Source organism: Eutrema salsugineum, unplaced genomic scaffold (assembly GCF_000478725.1).
Source record: "Eutrema salsugineum unplaced genomic scaffold, Eutsalg1_0 scaffold_11, whole genome shotgun sequence".
NCBI lineage: Eukaryota > Viridiplantae > Streptophyta > Magnoliopsida > Brassicales > Brassicaceae > Eutrema > Eutrema salsugineum.
This window is the reverse complement of record NW_006256901.1, coordinates 9,662,643-9,670,637: the sequence shown is the minus strand read 5'-3', so window position 1 is coordinate 9,670,637 and position 7,995 is coordinate 9,662,643. Positions and strand designations below refer to the sequence as shown.

The following is a 7,995-nucleotide window of genomic DNA, read 5'->3' as shown; positions in this document are numbered from 1 at the left end:
GGACATTCCCGATGATGCTACTCTAGGAGAGTACATGCTGAACCAAGCCAGACCGAGAAGAAGAAACTATGTGATGAGATTGCTCCAGCACTCAAGAGAAACGCGAGCAACTCCCGAGCCACCACAGATCCGATACATTGGCAAGGAGATAAACCCGAGAGTGGACTATGCAAGACGTTTCAAGAAGCTGAACATCAAGCCCACACCTTGCATTGATTATCATACACTTGAGATGCTTGAAATCAGAGAAGATGTAATCTGGTACATCAATGCACTTAAGCTGAGACCCTACATGGAGCTGAACCTTCCAACTTATCCTGAGCTAGTCCGCGAGTTCTTAGCAACTATTACACTTCACCACACGAAGAGGAGGAACCCCAGAGCATCAGATGGCATCTTGTCATTCTCTATCTGCGGACAGCCTTACTCACTCACCATTTCTGCACTTTGTGAGGCTCTTAAGCTTCCATACACCGATGGCATTTACCTTGAAGATGAACCCGATTTTAACTTGTGGAGAGAGATGGGTCATGGAGTCTATGATAGCGGGAGATCCAAGTCAGCCCTTCTTACTCATCCTGCAGTGAGAGTTGTGCACAAACTCTTAGCACACACGATTTTCTCTAGAGCCAACATGGGATGTGTTTTGAAGACCGAGCTCATTACACTTCAGATGCCATTTATGGACAACCCACGACTTGCCTGCTTTGCCTGGATCATAGCACAGAACATGGTAAAGGTGAAGCATGATTTACATGGTTGCGAGGACGCTACTCTAGCTTACGGGAGTGCTATTACAGCGATACTACAGGCTGTAGGATTCGATTTCTCATCCCGGTGTCTGGTATGACCTACTTTATCTCTCTCACGATCACACTATCTCTCGTGCCGCTTTCAATCCAGACAGGTTTGGTTACAAGTATTGCACTGACACCGAGGAGCACTGAGTCTGCTTGACTTCGGCATCAGTCTCAAGATTGTGTAACGGAGGACGTCCGCGATGGACTCCGGCACCCGATGAGTTTCTGCCATATGTACCTCGTCTACCATTCACCATTGGCCAATACATAGTGGCCAAGGCAAAACGCGATGCAACTGCGGCCCGTGCTCACTTTCAGCCATCTGTTTCGACCGGCCACACCTCACCATCTACATCATCGCACACACATTCTGATCTGGAGCGCAGAGTTGAAAGACAGGGACGACGCTTTGAGCGCGTTGTCACTTTCCTACAGGAGCAGCACCAGTTCGCAGCAGACACATCGGAGGATGAGTGATTGATCAGCACTTCACTGCCATCACGGTTCTATCATCATTTTCTTTTCTTTTATCTTATTTTATTTCGCTTTTATTCACCATTTTCTCACCAACTTTTTCACACCGGGGACAGTGTGATTTAAGTCGGAGGGAGGATGTCTATCCGTACTAATCATTTTCTTGGTTTTGCTTTTAAATTTCAAGTATTTTTAAAAATTTTAATATGTAACCTATTCGACCTTAAGTATTTTGCAGGAATGTTTGACACAAAACTATGATGATTTAGACCTGCACGCTTATGCATGATAGCTCATTTGTGGTTAGCACTAGACTAGGCGGTAGCTAGAGTACTTGCACTACGAACTCCCACCAGAGGACTTCTATTCATGGAGATTCTTTCTAACAGGATATACTAGCTCATTTTATTTGACCTTAATATTGACATCTAATTTTCTCATCATTGATTTTAGGCAGACATCAACATACACATCTAGGACGTCTTTTACCCTCACTTTTACCACTCTTTGTCGTCCTAGATGACCAGTTTATCTTTATCTGGTACCATACCCTAAACCCAAAACCCTTGTTTTCAATCCTCATGCATTCTCTCTCTAGTTTATATCAGCAGATATGTGCAAAAACGTCGGAGAGAAGAGGAGCGACGCAGTTTTCAGTCACTCAAAAAAGAGACTGAATGGAATTGGGAAGGAAGAGTATCAGAAACCTCATGAAGCTTTATAAGACAAATCTTAACTGGTAATTTCGTGCTCTCTATGACTCTATATCTAAAGGTGTTCCCTCTCTTCATAAAAAAAAAAAAAAAAAAAAACGAACGAATGAAAAGAGAGAGGGAAACAAAAAGCCTAATGAGTCTTAGATTGTCGAAATTTGTGGAGCAATAAGCAACCACTATTCGTTTAAGGAGCTATGATTTTGAAAGATTTACAACAATCTTAGTCTGGGGGAGTTAGGAGAGAACCTGAGGAAGAAGACCAGGAATCTATGGCAAGAAGAAAGTGACTAAAAACTGTGGGTACCAACAGCTTCACTCTCTCTTGCGGTTTTGCATAATATCTTGCATTCTCCAAATCTTCAGGTAACCCGTAAACACTTTAAGCCTTACCCCTAGAATAACCCTTTTTGACACCTAGCCTAGATTTCCTTGCCTAGACTCTCTTTGATGAGAACCACCGAGATTTTTAATGATTGTTAAGAGCTAGTTTACTGGAACTTAGATCTTACTGCATAGATTTCCGCATGACGGATTAACGGACTAGTTATGCCTGTATTGCTAGTAAGAATTTTCTAGGCTATTCCCGATTGATGTATACTGATTGATATTGGTCTAGAAGTTTGGTCTCTGAGATTTTGTTTAGTTCCTGCGTTTTCAAACCTCTCGCCGAGATTTAGCCTTTGTTTTGTTTGAGGACAAACAAAAGACTAAGTCTGGGGGAGTTGATAACACCGGATTTTGACCATTTTTATGGATCACTTTAATGTCTTTTACAGGTGTTTTTACTTCATTTTCAAAGGTTTTCAAAGGATTTCTATGTTTTCGGATTTTAAAAGACTTTTCAGGTAATTTGGGATAAAGAGGCACAAATTGGAACAAAAATACTCTTTTGGATAAATGCAGACCGTAAGAACTCTCATGGAGAGACGAAGACCTTCTCACCGTCTGATCACCCTCAAAATTGGACAACTTATAGAAGAATCAACCAGCTTTCAAATGCACTTGGTTTGGAGACATTCCAACGGTTGGATCTCAAGATATTCCATTAGCTCCGGAGCCACTCGAAGACGGCCAGCAAGTTATGCGACCGCGACCAATAGCCCATTCTCCGCGGTCACAAGCCTCCCGACAGCGGCCAGCCACCTATTTCCCGCGGTCACGTCATTCCCGACCGCAGCCAGCTAAATCCGAACTAAAGCCCATATTTCTGAAGCCCAAAGTCATTCTCAGCCTCAATTTTGGAACCCTAGAGACCATGGAGTTTTGAAGACTATAAATACTTGTCATTTAGGTCGTTTTTAGAGACAACCCTTCATACTTTACAGAAACCCTTTTCCTTTAGCCGTTTTTATGCGATTTTTGTAGAAGATTGTTCAAGTCCGAGTTCTTCAATACAGAAGCTTTCTTCTTCTCTTTTCTTTACTGTTTTTGATTACTTTTATTAAAACCAATGATGATGTCGACCTCAGCCATGTCTGAGTAGTTCCCGAATTGGGCTTAGGGTTCCCGAAAGGGGCTCTCATAATTGATTAAGACATCTAGGTTTATAGATCTGGGATTTCAACTTTGTTCTCTGTTTATTCTTGTTCTTATTGCATGTATGCTTGATTGATCACCTAGTATCTGATCTAGATAGTTAGTGTTACGAAAGTTTTCATTAAATATCAGCCCTAGAATGAAACAAGCGATTTTTCCGTATGAGTGGAAACCTACCTGCGGCGAGATCGTGAGTATTGACGAGTCTTGTGCAGCTCTTGCGTTCTCTCCCTTCCAGGGCCAGAGTGGAAACCTACTGGTCAGGGTTGCGAGAAACAGTTGGTTATGATCACGACAGTGACGTAGTCATACCGCCGTACTCTAGCTCTAGAACTCTATATATCGATATCCGTCAATCCCAATCTATCTACCCTAGTGTTAAAACCAATTATGATCCCTGTAGAGTTCCCGAAAGCTCAGCGTTTTTAGCCATAGTTTACAAACCAATCGATATTTACTTGCTTTTTTAGATCCGCATTTCAATTGTTTTAGTTCGATATTTTGCTTGCTCTACTTGCTTTCTATTCGGTTTTTCTACTTGTTTTCTAGGATAGATTTATTCGCTTTCTTTAGTTTTGGTTTAATCCGTGAAAAACAACCAACCTATAAAACCAATCTAGTCTAGACATAAAGTTAGAAACCATAGAAGAATACCAGGCACACAAATCTCTGTGGATTCGATCCCTAAATACTACAACTGATTAGCTGTGCACTTGTGGCTTTCATTTGTTTTTGTTAAGGGTAAAACTTGTTCCCTCATGCAGTTGACACGCATCACCGGGTCAATACCCAGTTTGTCCTGGGCTGATCCGGTCCAAGACCCTTAGTATAAATAGTTTTTAGGAGAAAAACCCTAGACATCTTACCTTTTATCTTTCATTCTCTCTTAGTTTTCTTTCCTTTTCAGTGTAAAAACGAGTTTGATCAAGAGATATGTAAGGGATTTAATCATCTTAAAGCTGTTTCTTATCATCTCATCTTCTTATCTTTGCTTCTAATCATGATTAACATCACCTCTTGCAAAAGATTAGGTGTGTTCATCATGATTAGTGAGTAGTCTTCTTTTAAGCTTCTAGGTGTGTAGATTAGGGTGCTTAGATGTTTGATTTGTGATGCTTAGGTTTTAGATTCTCATTTCCTTTCCTTAGCTAGCTGCTTCTAATGCTAGATCTCTCATTATAAGCTTGATCTAGAACTTAGGCATTTCTCTACCCACAAGGTGTTTGATGAAATGCCTGAATGAGCTAACTTAAGGGTTTATGTTTTGAATGCCATGGGAATGTTTGTTTGAAGCATAAATGACATATTAGAACTGTCTCTTAATGCTTATTGATTCATATTTCACAAATGAGAATTTGGTTTGAAAGTGGATTAGTATAGAGATTAATGCCTTCATGAGAGGATTAGTCTAGTTTAGAGTTCTAAGTTGACTGGAATTTGAGATCGTGTGATGCTTTCTTTCTCTTTTTGTATAAGATTCAGTCTTTCTTAGCTCTTATTTTGATGCACAAAGAGGCGGTTTGGTCATATTAGACTTGGAACCTTATGCTTGTTAACTGCTTATTCAATAATGGGAATTAGTCTTGATTAAGTAGATAACAAAGGGAATTCTGTCATGGGAAAGAATTAATCTGAATTGGAAGTCTAGACTAAAGAATTGCAAGTGTTGCATTGTTTGCTTAACATCATGAATTAAGCATTGAAAGCACCGTGATCAATGATCACATCTAGAGGTATATCTTTCTCTTTATTTTGAATTTGAGTCTTTTCTTGTTTGTCTTGCTTGTCTAGTTCTCAATTATTACTTGCTTGTTGTTTGTTTTATGTTTTAGATCACCTTGTTACCAAAACCTGTTTAATTAGACTTGGATTAAGATAGTTCCATATAGTCTTGGTGTCTAGAATCTCTCCATTTGGACTGACCCTCAAGTGCTACAACACAAGAGGTTATTTGATCTTAGTAGGCTAAAAACCTACTATCAATTTGCCGCCGTTGCCAATTGGGGATCTAACTAAGATGAATGGAGTGAGTGAGGACAGTTTCAAGTTGAGGCTATTTCCTTTTTCTCTAGGAGACAAAGCTCATCAATGGGAAAAGTCTCTACCTCAAGGATCAGTCACAACATGGGAGCAATGCAAAAGAGCATTTCTAACCAAGTTCTTCTCTTCATCAAGAACAGCAAGGGTAAGAAATGAAATCTCAAGTTTTATTCAGAAGAACCATGAATCCTTTTGTGAAGCTTGGGAAGGATTTAAAGGGTATATCATTCAATGCCCTCACCATGGATTCTCAGATTCTCAGCTGTTAAGTTCGTTCTACAGAGGTGCTTTACCAAAGGTCAGACTCCTCTTGGACACTTCTTCAAATGGTAATTTCATGACCAAGGAAGTCAATGATGCCATGAACCTTGTGGAGAATGTTGCTCAGAGTGATGAGCTTTATGGATCAGACTTGACAGTAATTCAAGAGGTGCTGTGATTACTGAAGAGGAAAGGACAAGGAAAGACATCTGGTCTCTCAATAAGAAGCTAGATTAACTTCTCCTAGCTTCTCATAAGTCAGTCAACTTGGTTAGAGATGTGAATCATCTGTTTCAAGACACATTTCAAGGGAAGACATCACAGCTGAGGTAAACTTTGTAGGTGAACAACAAGGTTACCAAAAAGGTTTTACCTACTACAAGAATCACTCCACCCAGAACTTTCACTCTCACATCAATAACCAACAAGGTTTTGTCCCTCCCCAACAGCAAAGCCTCCAGCTGAACTCAGGGAATAAGGATCAAGAAGTACATAACCTGCTCCAGTAAATTCTCCAAGGTCAAGCAAGTGGTGCCATGGACTTCAACAAGAAAATGGCATAGATTAACAACAAGGTGGATTGCACTTATTCTGATCTTCTAACTCAACTTTCAACTTCGGCTTCCAAACTTAAGACTCTAGAGAACAACAAGGGCCACTGCAGTTCTCAAGCTCAAATATATTTACCAGGGACATCAGTTGCACATCAAACAGAATACTGCAATGCAATCCTCTCAAATGATGAGAATCATGCTGCTGTCCAAAAAATTGAGGATATTCTCCATGGCAAAGTCTCAAGTGAAAAATGCCTGACAAAAGATGATGAGGACGCCATCATAGCTGAATTTGAGTTCTTGTTATGTGATCTCAATGAGGGCATTGAGAAAGAAAGTGGGGAGGCAGTTTGTTTTGATATGAAAAAGAATGATTCTGAGATTGCTGAAGGAAAGGATCAGAGAATGATTCAAGGAAGGACATCTGATGGAATCTCTAGAACTGGTTCAACAAGGGTGAAACCCAAAACTATTCCAAAGCTAGGTAATCCACGAAAGTTCTCCATCTCATGCTCTCTTGGAAGTTTGAAAGTGGACAATGCTTTATGTGATTCTGGATCAAGTATCAGTGTAATGTCTTTAGACATGGTGGAGAGACTAGGGATCAAGAGTCTTAAGCATCACCTCATGTCAATTATCTTTGGAGATTCAACCTCAAAGAAGCCATATGGAATCCTTGAAGACTACCCATTGAAGATTGGTGAATGCACAGTTCCAACTGATTTTGTAGTCTTGAAGATGAAAAAGACCAAAGAGCTACCTCTTTTGCTTGGAACTCCATTTCTGAACACCACAGGAGCAAGGATGGACTTTGATACTCAAAGAGTGATGCTTACTAAGGTAGATGATGAAGTATTTTATCCCTTCAAACCTCCTCTTGCTGGGTTTTGTGGGGTTATATCTGATGATTCTGATGAGTTGAAACGCTATGGGATGATGTATGAGAGGAGTATGGGAACTATAGAAGAAGCTCAACCCCTTGCATCTGTTGAGAAGAAGAAAGAATCCCTCATAAGACCTGATCTTGAAATTGAAGGGGATTTCTTTAGTGATGATGAAGCTTGCTTGGAATCTCTATCTCCTACACCAAGTGAGAAGGAGATCAGCAGCAACAAAGGCAATGGTTCAGGGTATCAAGACAAGAACCCAACAAGCACCAAATCATTCTCTCTTGGGTCTTCTTCTCAAGTCCTAACTCTCACCCCTTGGAATTTTGATGGTAGAGCTGTGGAATACAAGGTTAAAGGCAATGGAAGATCAAGACCATTTGCCAAATTCAGAGCTATCCTCACACCAGAGTTCAAGGACAAGGGATCTGATAGTGTCCAAGAGCTGATGAACAAGGACGTCATGCTTGAATTCATGGACAAGACAAGGAGCATCAAAGCTCCTCCTCTCCCTCACTAAGAACAGGTTTTGCAAAGTCAAACTTAGTGACATTAAACAAAGTGCTCTTGGGAGACACCCAAGCTTATCCTTGTACATATTTCTTTTTAATCTTTTTTCTTCTTTCTTTTTATGTTTTGATGGGTTTTGTGAGTTATTTTCAGGTCCCAGGTGACTTAGGGAAGCTGTGGTCCAAGGAACAAAGTGGAAAGGGGTCTGAGAACAGGC

General features: G+C 40.5%; 1 non-coding gene across 1 annotated transcript; it reads right to left on the bottom strand.

The window, feature by feature from the left end:
- Window positions 1-5,708: 5,708 nt before the first annotated feature.
- On the bottom strand, window positions 5,709-5,815 carry LOC112089983. Its single transcript, XR_002901343.1, has one exon. It is a non-coding gene; the product is annotated as a small nucleolar RNA R71 (small nucleolar RNA).
- Window positions 5,816-7,995: the final 2,180 nt, after the last annotated feature.